The sequence below is a fragment of the Ambystoma mexicanum genome, chromosome 2p, assembly GCF_040938575.1.
Source record: "Ambystoma mexicanum isolate Mex_15411 chromosome 2p, UKY_AmexF1_1, whole genome shotgun sequence".
Taxonomy (NCBI): Eukaryota; Metazoa; Chordata; class Amphibia; order Caudata; family Ambystomatidae; genus Ambystoma; species Ambystoma mexicanum.
The window spans coordinates 1252163666-1252176160 of record NC_090923.1 but is presented as its reverse complement, the minus strand read 5'-3'; the positions used below and the strand labels follow the sequence as shown (position 1 = coordinate 1252176160).

Genomic DNA, 12495 nt, shown 5'->3' with positions numbered 1-12495 from the left:
TCTCGCTCTCTCTCCCTCACACACCCGCCCACCCTCTTCAAACAAGGACACACACAAACGGAAATGTACACAAACACACATGCAAACATGTAAATATTATTTTGCAACACTTACCTTTGCCAGGGCTAGACCAGTGATGGTGTTGTCCTCATCTTCTTTGTCCAGCCACAAAGGTTACATTGGCAGCATGCAGCATGGTCAGTAGCCAGGTGCCTCACTTAACCCATTCCTCTCACTGCTCCACAATCAGCCTGTGGTGGGTCAGCATTCTGACCCCATCCTCGACCTGAGAGAGACATTGAGGGAGCGGGCTGAAGAGGCCATCATAGTGCTCACAGGCAGATTCTCCAGTGCCCTTTCAGCACAATGAAGGCCATGATATCACATCACCGTTATCTTCAACACCATGCACAGCGTTGCACATGTGTCGGGTACTGGGCAATTGATGGACCTGGACAACACTTTGCAGGGCCATTGAGATGCCAATTTTCACATCTGCAGCGTGTCTCAATCTAAATCTTGTTAGAATCTTTGTATACGCAAAGACTTAACTTACATTAGTGAGAGAGTGGAAGACGCTCATTCCATAAGGCAAATGGTCACATTGCTGGACCTATAGGGATCCAAGCATTGAAGAACCTGCCTCCAGGTACGCCACTGATTGGGAATGGGAGTCCAGCCCTCCCCCCTGCTCAGGGCTCCCCAGCAGCCTTATTCTGGGAGTCAGCTTCTGGTTTTCTTTTCTTTTCAGAAAGTCAGAGTAGTTCTCCATCGCATCGCGTGTCCTCCTGCTAACGTATCTGCTCTTCCCAGGGCTGGTCCAACTTGCCTGGACCACTTACTGATTGTAGTGCTTTTCCTGGCTCGGACCCCAGGCGGAACGCCCTGTACAATACACACTCCTCCTCCTTGATCCGGCCTGCTCACTCTTTACCTTCTCAGTAGTGAATTAGCGCGATCACTAGAAATCGCCCTACTCACACTATTGTTTCTTCCCGGTTACCCACCCCTCACATTCGGTGTACATGGACTGCACGGGAGATTAATCCTCTGCACAGTGTTTTCTAGGAGACACATTGTTGAGTCAACAGCAACCAGAGGGCAGACATGATGTGCTCTTGAAGAAAGCAAAGCCATGTCTGTGTATACTTTGGAAAGTGTTGCTCCTGTCTCGCTCCCCTTGACTCGGATAATTGGTAGCATTGGCCATATCCACTCCCCTACCCATTGCATTTAACCTTCTCAGAGTTTATCGCTGTCTGACTCTTCGCACAACAAGTCACACTAAATTGTGCCCGTCCTGAGTCACATTTTTTATCTTTCCTATTTGATGTTTCGTTGTTTTGGAAAACTGTGAAGTTCTCTGCCCCCTTCAGGGGTTGCCTGGTCCACTTTATATAAAACCATATAAATAAATAAATATTCTGCCGTGCACTTTACTTTTGCCTAATAGTTTTGAGGGGGTACATCAGCCTTTGGACGTCCCTCGCATCCACACGTTCTCTGTCTCCTAGACGCTGCAGTGCAAGCAGGCCACATACTCTGCTGCAGGACTGAAGCTCAGTGAACTGAACTGATTCCTGACAAAAATCCGGGGAGGGCCCCCACACAGACAGATCTGTAGAATACCCTGCCGACGTTATAACCAGCAAGGGCCGCGTTACTGCAGCCCCGGAGGACGGTCCTCTCTGGCAAGAATCCACGCATAGGCAATGCACATTGCTGTGCAAGACTGCCCTGTCTTGGCACGCTGCCCAGAAAAACCTTCGTATTTCCGCCCTAGTGCCCATTACCAATGCCAGAAACTCATCCTTGCCATCACGAATCCGTATCTATGGACAATTGGGGCCACCTGTGATGAATGGGCGAATACCATTTCTCTCTCAGTAGATTTGCCAACAATGAGCAGTGTCAGATCAACTTCATCTGATAGTTACTTATTTCTATTTGAGATTTAAACAACAATGAAACAGAAATTGGTAAGAACGTGGCTTTTGAAACCATTGTTAGAAAGAGAGGGAATACGCACAGTTGCAGGTGCCTAAACATGTTGTAAAAGTACCAATAGTCCTAACTTTGTGGAACGGATCGCATGTTAAGTTCCCCCTGCCTGGCTATGTAGACAGGAACTTCACCCAGCTCTGGAGACATTTGAAAGAGTTTATTTTATGTGAAGTAATTCCATTTTTTCCAGGCCTGCGAGCTCTCTCCCGGCATTTTTTCAAGGTTTTTGTTGTTGTATTAATTTTAACCCATTTTTAAAGTGTATGTCATTATTTTTGATCTAATCTCTGAATCGAGTTGAATTGTTATGATCAAGGTTTTAATTCTTTATGTATTGCTCTTTAACTTTCCCTGTTTACAAGTTGTGTTGACTGGCAATATAGGCGCTATAACTATAGGTCGTCTTTTTATTCAATGGTTTAAGAAATGTTTTTATCATGAATTTGTAATACTTTTAGGGCTTTGGCCCGAAAATAAAAATATTTCATTGAAACTGGCATCCACTATAATTGCATTCCTAGCAATTTGGTAAATGTCGAAACACTCAAGTTACTGCACCTGGCTCCACAATAGACCATCTGGAACTACCACAAGCCCTTTAACTTTCTGTTATGATATGATATGATAAGTCATTTATAATGCGCCTGTACGCAAGTGTTTCTAGGCGTGACAAGACAAGGGAGGGAAGACAGAGGAAAGACAAAAAAACAATCTTGTTAGGCCTTGTGTCATTCAGATCGTGTAAGTGCGACAATGCAACGTGCAGGGTTGCAGGGGGAGGGAGAAGGGGAAGTGCAATTAGGTGCGCATTGCTCTGAGTACGTGCAGCCAGGGCAGTGGGGCTCTGGGTGAGTGTAAGGACGCAGGGGACTGTAGGTTTACAGTTACAGCCCCTAAGTGCACGGTAGGGCCGGAGGCAGTGCAGGGGCAACTGGTCATGGAGAAGCCTGGTACCCAGTGAGACTCTGAGGGAAGCCAGGCAACCAGTCAGTGCAGCAGACAGAAAGGTCAACAGGGGAGAGAGAGAGAGAGAGAAAGCAGAGGTGAAAAGGAAGGTATTGAGCTTCTTCCGGAACTTCAGGTGGTCCGGCTCAAGTTTGAGAGGGATAGGGAGGCCATTCCAGAGGGAGGCACCTGCAGAGGAGAGAGATCTACCCCCCACTCTCTGCCTGGTGAAGTGTCTGACCCTCAGAGAGTTTGAGGTGGCTGAGAGAAGGGCTCGAGAAGGAAGGTGTTTTGGAAGAGGGAGTTGGATGTAGTGCGTGCCCCGGCCTCAGAAAGCCTTGTGGACGATGCAGAGGGTCTTGAACTCGATCCTTGCAGCCACCGGGAGCCAGTGGAGAGATTTTAGGGCTGGAGAGATACAGTCCCTGGGCTTGAGGCCAAGGACAAGTCTCACAGCCCTTTTCTGGTTTAGTTGCAGAGGGCGGAGAGTAGAGGAAGGCAGATTGAGAAAGAGGCTGTAGTCCAGCCTGAGAGAACCAGGGGTATCGAGACATTGAGCTTCTGGGGGAAAGTGAGAAAAGGAAGAACACCTTTGAGGAGGTGCAGCCGGTAGTGGGCCTTCTTGGCGAGAGAGTGGAGTCGAAGATGAGACCAAGGTTTTTTCCTCACAGGAAGGGGAAGGAAGAGGGCCCAAGGAGGGCAGCCACAGTGAGAGCGGGAAAGCAGGAGCAGGGGTCCCAATGAGAAGGATCTCTGTCTTACTGGCATTAAGACATAGATAGCTGGAGGCGCACCAATCCTGCATCGTGGATAGACAGTTAGGAATGAGGAAGAGAGGAGAGGGCTGAGGGGAGCCTGAAAGAGAGCTGAGTGCCATCTGCATAACACTGAAAGTATGAGGAGAAGATAGAGATCAGGTGGGCCAAAGGGCCTAAGTAGACATTGAAGAGCCAGAGTAAATGGTTAGAGCGCTGGGGAACACCATGTGTGGAGGGAGAGGTGGTGGAGAGAAAGGACCCAACTTGGACCTGGGAGGGTCTGTCCAGGAAGAAGGAGGTCAACCACTCCAGGACCTGATCCGTGATGCCCAGGTTCTCAGGGAGTCAATTGATCAGGATGATTTGATTGACCATGTCAAAAGCAGAGGAAAGGTCGAGGAGGGTGAAAACAGAAGGAAGGAGTGAATCGAGATTAGTGAGAAGATGTTCACGGGTGTTCAGGAAAGCAGTTTCTGTGCCTCTGGCTTCACTGAAGCCAGACTGGTGGTCATGGAGACAACCAACATATTCAGTGCAGAGAATAAGTTGGGAGATGGCCAGCTTTTCCAGGAGTTTGCCCAGGAAAGGAGTGATAGAGATCGGGCAATAGTTTGCCGGACAAGTAGGATCGGCAGAAGGCTTTTTAAGGAAGAGGAACACAAGGGAGTGCTTGAGGAGAGAAGGGAAAGTTCCAGTGGCAAAGGAGTGATTGCAGAAATCGGCCAAGGCTGGAGCGAGGGTGTCACCTGTCTGGTTGTCACTTCCATTGATTGGGCTTGTCTAGAAACATTATACAGTGTAGTCGGAGAGAAAGAGGAGAAAGAAGGAGGAGAGGGAGAGGCGGCCAGAGGGGGTCCGAGAGAGGTAGAGGGGTTGGAAGAGGAGAGAGAGGACAGGATGTCTAGTGTTTTAGTGGTGAAGTGAGAAGCCTGAGCCATACAGAAGGCCTGGGAGGGAACCAGAGAGGTGGAGACTGCAGAAGGATTGGCCAGCTCCTGCAGACTTCAAAGAGTTTGGCCGTGTTGTTAGAGGCCGCAAAGACGCTGGCTTGGATGTGGGCTCTCTCCTTGGACAGGACAGAGAGCTTGTATTGCCTTTGGAGCGTAGGTGGCAGGCCAGTTTGTCAGAGGATGCACCCGATGCCCTCCACTTCAAGGGTGGCAGCAAGGGTGCCTTAGGAGTGTGGCAGCCTGAAGGTAGAGGATCCGGATTAGCAGGTAAGTTGTTGAGGTAGGGTGGGGTGAGGAGATGTGGAATTCTGTGGGGTCTGGGCAGGAGGAGGGTGGGTTGTTGAGGGAGGCACCAAGGGAAAATAAGAATGGCAACATGGAGTGGAGACCCTTGGGTGGCTGAGAATACATAGGTGGACACCGGCAGATCCCACCCATGTTACCAGTCCCCAGTTTGACTAAGCACCCTTACCAACGTTCAAATAAAACATATAACTCTGAACTATTGCCGCTGCTCTCTCATTGTAACTGTCACGTGTCTGGCACCAGGTTCAATGTAACCAAGAACCTCAGTCAGGTGAGCATATCGTTATCTCTGTAACCAAGTAAGCAGAGCTGTAACAGCGCCACAATGCCCCAGGGCTGCCTTGCGCGCTTTACAAATGTAATAAATAAATAAATAAAGTATTTTCCCTCATAATGTGGTGGTATTTGCTTAACACCCCTTAGATCATGATGTATAGGGTGGAAAAAAGGGGGCATTGAACAACAGGCGGTGTTGAAAATACTACCTGTTTAAACTGATACATCACACTCCTACTAAGGGCCACAAATGGAGTCACAACGTTGGCACAGTGGAACAGGAACCTACACACTACTCAGTCCCACAGGGCTCCACATAAGCAAAGAGGAATGAAACCATTTCTTATATAAGAAAGGAAATGGACGTACAGCCACAAGCCGCAAGACTGAAGTAGAAGGATCGCTACCACTGTCTTCAGGACAAGATCACAAAAAATGGCTCCAAACTTGGATACTTCCCCATAGAGGTGCACAGAGGAGAAGTCAGAAGAGCAAGGTGTTACCCCAGCAGCAGCAATGGCGATGTTTGTTTTGTGATGTGTCGACACTTACCACCAAGAGTGAACGTGCTCCTCCTACTCCAAGATGTTCGTTTTGCAATAGTATGATGGGTATAAATACTGTGTTTCTCTTCAGCAGTCTCTGACAGTGAAATGTCCCAGTAGACAAACAGCAGGGGTTACTTTAGTCCAATTCAGTTTTCGGCATTGTACAGATCTCAGGAAGATGAACATCTGAGTGGATTTCCGGGGATTTGCATCTAGGTCTTGAAGACTGCCCACATAGCTCTATGGCATGCACCCACCACATTGAGCTGCACTACCAGCTCATCACGGACATGATAAATGAACATTTGTGTTCATCCATACCTTAATTGCTTAGACTTAGAATTTGAAAAGATTCTGTTTAAAGTTTCCAAATGTGACTTGCCAGTAGGGACGATTTAGAGCTTTCTCCTTCCGAGAGAGATAAGTATCATAACATTATAATAATGAGGCAAAGATACCACATTCCTTGAGCATTACAAGGTGGTAATGGCGCTCATCTCAAGTTTAAGACCACTGAAAGGAGGCCGTTTAATGAGGGACAAAGGACGTTACCACCTTGTAAAGGCCCGAGGAGGGAGGCATTATTGATATAAGAACATTCAACTCAATGAGGGTAGAATGTTTCATTTAAATCTAGGAGTGATAAAGGAGTAACACTGGAATGTTGGGAAAAGGACTTGTACAGCCATTAGTACCCGGCTGGGGGGTTGTGGCAGCCTCCCAACCATTGAGGAGGGTCGGAACGGGGGCATTAGCACATGGAAATCCTACTGCTCCAAGCCTCCTCAGGGGTGGAGGCCACCATCTTACCCACCGGGGAACCAGGTAAGTGCTCCCCTCCTTCCCTTATGCCCTCCCGAAACCCACAAGATTTTCCTTCTGCCCCTCGCCCCACTTATCTTCTTTTTACATCCTTTTCAGGAGCGGACTTCTGGCCCCAGCTCGTTCGCTCCCGATCTGCGACACGACACACCGCCATGGAAAGGAAGAAGGGACTAAATTAAAAGTGGGTGGAATCTTGCAAGAACCGCTTTGTAAAACATAATACTACTATTATGAGGAACAATATCTTTTTATCATTTGAATCTAACAGAAGTACACCATCTTTTTCACCTATATAGTTTCTTTTAAAGTGCCTTCACTGACAGCCATAGCAGGCAGCCTTATGTTTCAGGTTTATTTAAAGCACTTTACCATTGTAAACACAACACTTCGAGTTTCTTTGCATCAGTTCTGGCATTACTAGAGATGCACCATTCCTGCCATTGTTGACGAGTATTGTATATTATCCTGAGGGCAGGGTACCAGAACAGATACATAGCCTCAGTGCATTTTATAACAGCGTGCTATAAACCCTTAGGTGAAAGGGGGCCCGAACTGGGATACTAGCTTACCCAGAGGCTCTTACAACTTAATTTAACGATTAGTGTATATTCATACCAATATACGTCATAACAAAATAATATTAATATTCATTTATACATCTAGGGTCAGATTGTAGGAACTTTGCATGGTATGAGCACTAGGGAAAAAAATTGTGCCCTACTGTAAATGACCTGGAGTATTGCCTGGAATGTTGCCCTGGTGTAATTCTGCATGGTATTAGCACTAGGGGAAAATGTGCCCTTAGCCAAAAACTTGGTATTTCAATGTGTTTTTTAAACATGGCAAAGTTTTCCATAGTGCTAATATGGAAAGGTATTTGCACTAGGGCAAAAACTGCACTAGTGCAAAAATGCATTGGGCGCATATGTTTTTTGCACTAGGGCAATGTATGCCCTCAGGCTAATACAGTGCAAAATAGCACATGCACATTGCAACATTTCTGTAATCTGAGTCCTCGTATTACAGAAACATTTCCCTGTTGCAAATGCAATTATGACACAAAAAAACATAGGGGGGTATTACAAATTGAGGTGCAATTAGTATGAGGGAAAAATTGCCCTAATGCAAACAAAATATTTTCCAATGCATATTTGCACCAGAGCAAAGGACTGAGACCATTGCAACATTGCCCTGCTGCACATATTCGAACGAACATTCTCTTTTGTAATAGAGCAATTGTTTCCTTAGTGCTAATTGCACTTGCACCAGTGCAATGTTTATGTAAAACCAACATATTCTTTCAATGCCATTTTACATCGGGGAAAAGGACAAGGACTTGGGCAAACATTTCCCTGGTGCAAAAATGCACTCAAGGAATATGCACCAGGAAAAAAGACTAAGAAAAACATTGACCTGGTGCAAAAATGCATTGAAAAAATGTATTCTGCATTAGGTCAATTTTTGCCATCCGGACCATTGCATTTCCACCTGTAAAAAGTGTCTGTAATACCACATATTCTTTCAATGCACTTTTGTATCAAAGAAAATGACTAGGATCAGAGCAAACATTTCCCTGGTTCAAAAATGCACTGAAAGAAAATGCTTTTTGTACTAGGGAAATTTCCACCCTAGTACTAATTGTACTTGCACCAGTACAAAGTTTCTGTTCTACAGTCCCTGCTCTTTCAATAATTTCTTCACCAGAGCAAAGTTTGCCCTAGTAACATTCCATATTGGCACTAGGGCAAACAATGACCCAGTGCAAAAATGCATTGAAATTATTCATTTTTTGCACTTGGGCATGCTAATACCATGCTAAATTTCATTTGCACCACTGGAAAATGTCTGCAATACACACACTTTTCTGATCAATGCATCCTAAGTAGAGTAAGGTCCTGCTGTCCCCGAGCGGGAATTACTGCACCATAACTCATACAGAGTTTACACGCCGTGAGACTACTGCGGTGGTGAGTTGGTGCAGTATAAAAAATAATAATGAACTAATAAGGGCACAGGTATTCCAATGTCACAAACTTTTTTCGGCATTCTACCGTACATGCTAACCCCAATCCAGGTTCTTCTGGTGTTATGGATAGCACCAGAATACCACCATTTGGTCACTTGCAGGCACTTCAAGAAAGAGAAGAAAGAGGGAATATAGCAGAGGGGGGGAATAAACATGTAAAGGGTAGCAGAAAGGGGTAGGGGAGAGTGGTGAAAGTAAATATGAAGGGCCTTGTGAAAACTAGTAGGGGACGGGTTTGAATCAAAGGTGGGACAGTGAAAGAGGGGTAGAGGGATCAGGTGGGGGTAAAGAACTCTAAAGGTGACACTAAATGCATCGGTTATCTCACTCAGTGTGTGGAATTGTTTGCCTCTCTATGCGTTTTTGACCACAACCTTCGTCAGCATGATCAATTGTGAGGGATCAGGGGAATCATAGTCTAAAACGTCTGTGGGGCAGCATGTTCCAGACCCCTAGTGTAATTACTATTCAACAATTTATATAATCTATCCAAAATGTGCTACTAATGACATTCGCTTGCAATGGAACCAAGGATTCTTTGACATACACGTCCCCTTCAGTGCACAGTTTCCCAAGAGCTCAGCGACAGAGGTTTTGCCAATGGAACCTTACATATTGCCGGATTCAGTTTAAGACCTTTTTACTTTCAATTAATTATTTAGAAAGGCAACAACCGAATCAAGTACACAACATATTAAAACAAAATAATCCAGAAAAACAGCTTAACCGATAGAATCAAACCAATATTATTATCATCTCAGCCTTGGTCAAACCGCTGCATTCCACAATCCAAAATGGCTGCCATGACATGTTTCGACTTGGAGCTGCCCAGCTGGGTAAAAACACATAAAAATGGACGGATGCATTCTAGTATTGTGAAAGCGACTTCCATGTACATCGGTTTCCTTCTGTAATGTCACCAAACATTCTTTGTAATTTTCCCCAAAATCCGATTCACCTTAAAATGTTCTTGAATTACATTTGGACAGCTCTTTGGCAGTGCAATAGGTTTTCATTTGTTTTACTTTTTTCACCTATTACCACTTAATCACTCTTGGTTTTCTTTTTTCCTGCACATGCTCTTGTAACAACTGCTTTGGTTAATTTCCAAATCAGAAGGAGCAAAACAAATAGAAGTGCAGCCAGCAATCCTATCACATCAAGCAGGTAGTATTGATAGAAGGGCAGGTCATTCCCTGCTGCCTGAAGATGGGATGCACCCTTGTGACGGATTACGTACTCTGTCCAGAAGATGGCCGCCTCCATTGGGGGGATCAGAGTGTCTCTGTGGAGAGCAGAAAGATGTTGCATGTTGGCTCTATAGCTTGGGTCATCAATAACCGTTCTCACCGCATTGTAAATGTCGTCTGCTGTGAACTCTGACAGGTTCTCTATCATTAAGGCTGCTCCTCGACTCGTCAGCCGCAAGATATTCTCATACTGGTCTCCATACAGAGGAAAGCCAATCACTGGTACTCCATGAAAGATGGCTTCATAAGCGCCATTCTCTCCTCCATGGGCGACAAAGGCTTTTGTTTTGGGATGGCTCAGGATGTCATTCTGAGGGAGCCATCTAAGAATCTTTGTATTATTTCCAGTTGTGTAAGGTGTATCTCCTGTGTAACGCCAGATCACCCGTTCAGGAAGTCTAGCCAAGCCTGCAGCCATCTTATTGGCTATCTTCCAAGGTAAGGTTTTTACGAAACTGCCCAATGAAACAACCACCACTCCTTCGTCACCTGAACCATCCATAAACTCTTCAATCTCTGCAGGGAGAGCTTTGGGTGGTCGACACTGAAAGCCCCCAATGTAAATAGCATTGGGCATGACTGGCCGGGGGAACTCAAAGACAAAGTCCACTTTCATCAGGTAGATATCCGCCTTTTTATACAGGTCATAAATCCCACTCTCAATATGTAGATACCGCTGGCAAAGCTTATCGTATGTGGGGTAGATGAAGAACTGATACAGCAGTTGGTTCAAGCTGTAGAGGAGAACGTTTTTAAATCTTTCTGCAAACCCCATTTTGTCGGTCAATCTAGAATTCAGAATGGGCACGTAGGAGAGTGGCGACGGGGCAATGGCAAAGTGGATATCTTCTAATAGCATCCACCGTCCAAAAAACACCACTGGAATCTTAAAATGGCGAGCTAGCATAACCCCACCTGCATTATAAGGGTCAGCGAGGACGAGCTCAAATCTGGCCACTTGGAGCCGCCTCATCAGTGGCTTATTTTCAAACATAGTTTGCAGAAAAACCACAGCCTCCTTGGTTGCTTCCTTTTGCGCCTCGAGAAATTGCCATGCAATGGACAAGGGTGAGGTCTCTTTGGAGAAGGCACATTTGAAAGCCCATTCCAAAAAATACTTCTCAATCTCCTCTGCGCTCATTGAGTTTTGTTCCTGCAGATGGATGGTTTCAATGTCAAAATCAGACGATACCTCGTCAGTAGATATGGCATTGGATGGCCCCAGCACCGTGAACTCATGACCCCTACCCTTCAACTCCAGCATCAGGACCTTGATGTTGATCCAATGGCTGCCTACCACGGGAACCACGAGGATTTTAGCTGCCCTGCCGCCATTAACAAGAGACAGTAATAGTGTGCAGTAAGCAGCAAAGCATAGGCTTGAGGCGCTGTATCTTCCCGCCATCTTTGAAGGGACTGTGGGAGCACGGTTTTTTCCTCAGACGATGTTGCTGGCCCTGGAGCCGAGTTACAGCTGCTCTACAGCAAACCTTCCTGTACACTCTTCTGTTCCCTAGCGGGCGCGTTCGCATAATCCTCCAAGGTGACAAGTTCAATGAGCCGCTCCTCAGACACAGCCAGCCCTGTGTTCTTCACGCTCGATTCTGAGCTGAAAGAGGGCGCGGCACTGCAGGCTGATATTTCAGAAAAACTGCTTCGCCAGCATGCTCTGCTGGACTGCTCACTCTGAGCAGGGTTCAGATAAGGTGTACACAAGAAGGCTGCCAGCATCAGCTTATGTAACCAGTCTTTCCCCGGCGTTTTTGTGAGCAGTGCTGGGCCGCGTCCAAAGCGTTCACATGGAGATTCATGTTACAGCCTTAAACATGAATGTTTTTGAATGTGCCGAAACATACATTTTCTGTCCAGAATATCTTGCATTAGAAGCAGCATAAAACTTTGTCTTTAGAAAGTCAAGCCCTCCACAAACATATCTGCACATGCAGTGCTTTAATTGGGGTGAGAAATCGAGGGGGAGGCTGCAACGAGTGTTGCATGTCACTCCCTCCTGAGACCAACCTTACCATGTGACCAACCCAATATAAGGGACGAGTCGTTTCCGGCTCGTCAGTCGAACAATGAACTGACTCTGATGTGGTTATTTGAAGCACCATGCTGGTGCTACACCGAGTGCAGCAGGCCCAATGCCGTGGCCCTGCACATGGACGGTGCCCCTTCTGGACAACACCGTCCCACCTGATTGTATCGGCCGTGTGCCCACAGTGATTGGTGCAACCCTGGCCTGGGTGCCCCAGAGCCGGGGCTGCGATGTGCTGGGTGCCCTCAGCAAGGTAACGTGGATCCAGCGCTCCAGAGGCCGCAGGGTGCTCCTGCGGTCCACCACACACTGTATGTTGCACCCAGTGCTTCGGATGCCGTAGGGTGCCCCCTGCTGCCCCCCTGCATGATGTCAGAGCGTGTCGGGTGTCAGGCCTTGTGATCCAGGCACTCTTTGCGCCCTTCCCAGGAGACAAAGGGCAGGCCGACCAGCAACGAGGGTGTGTGGCCTAATTGTTGGGCGTGGGCTGACATGTCCCCAGAACGGGACAATAAAAAGATAAGCTGCATGGCTCATATTTTTTTTTGTCCCACCCTGGGGAGTCGAAA

General features: G+C 46.7%; 1 pseudogene; it reads right to left on the bottom strand.

Moving 5' to 3' along the window:
- Positions 1 to 6950: 6950 nt before the first annotated feature.
- On the bottom strand, positions 6951 to 11869 carry LOC138567396 (UDP-glucuronosyltransferase 2C1 pseudogene; annotated as a pseudogene).
- Between the last annotated feature and the right edge of the window lie 626 nt (positions 11870 to 12495).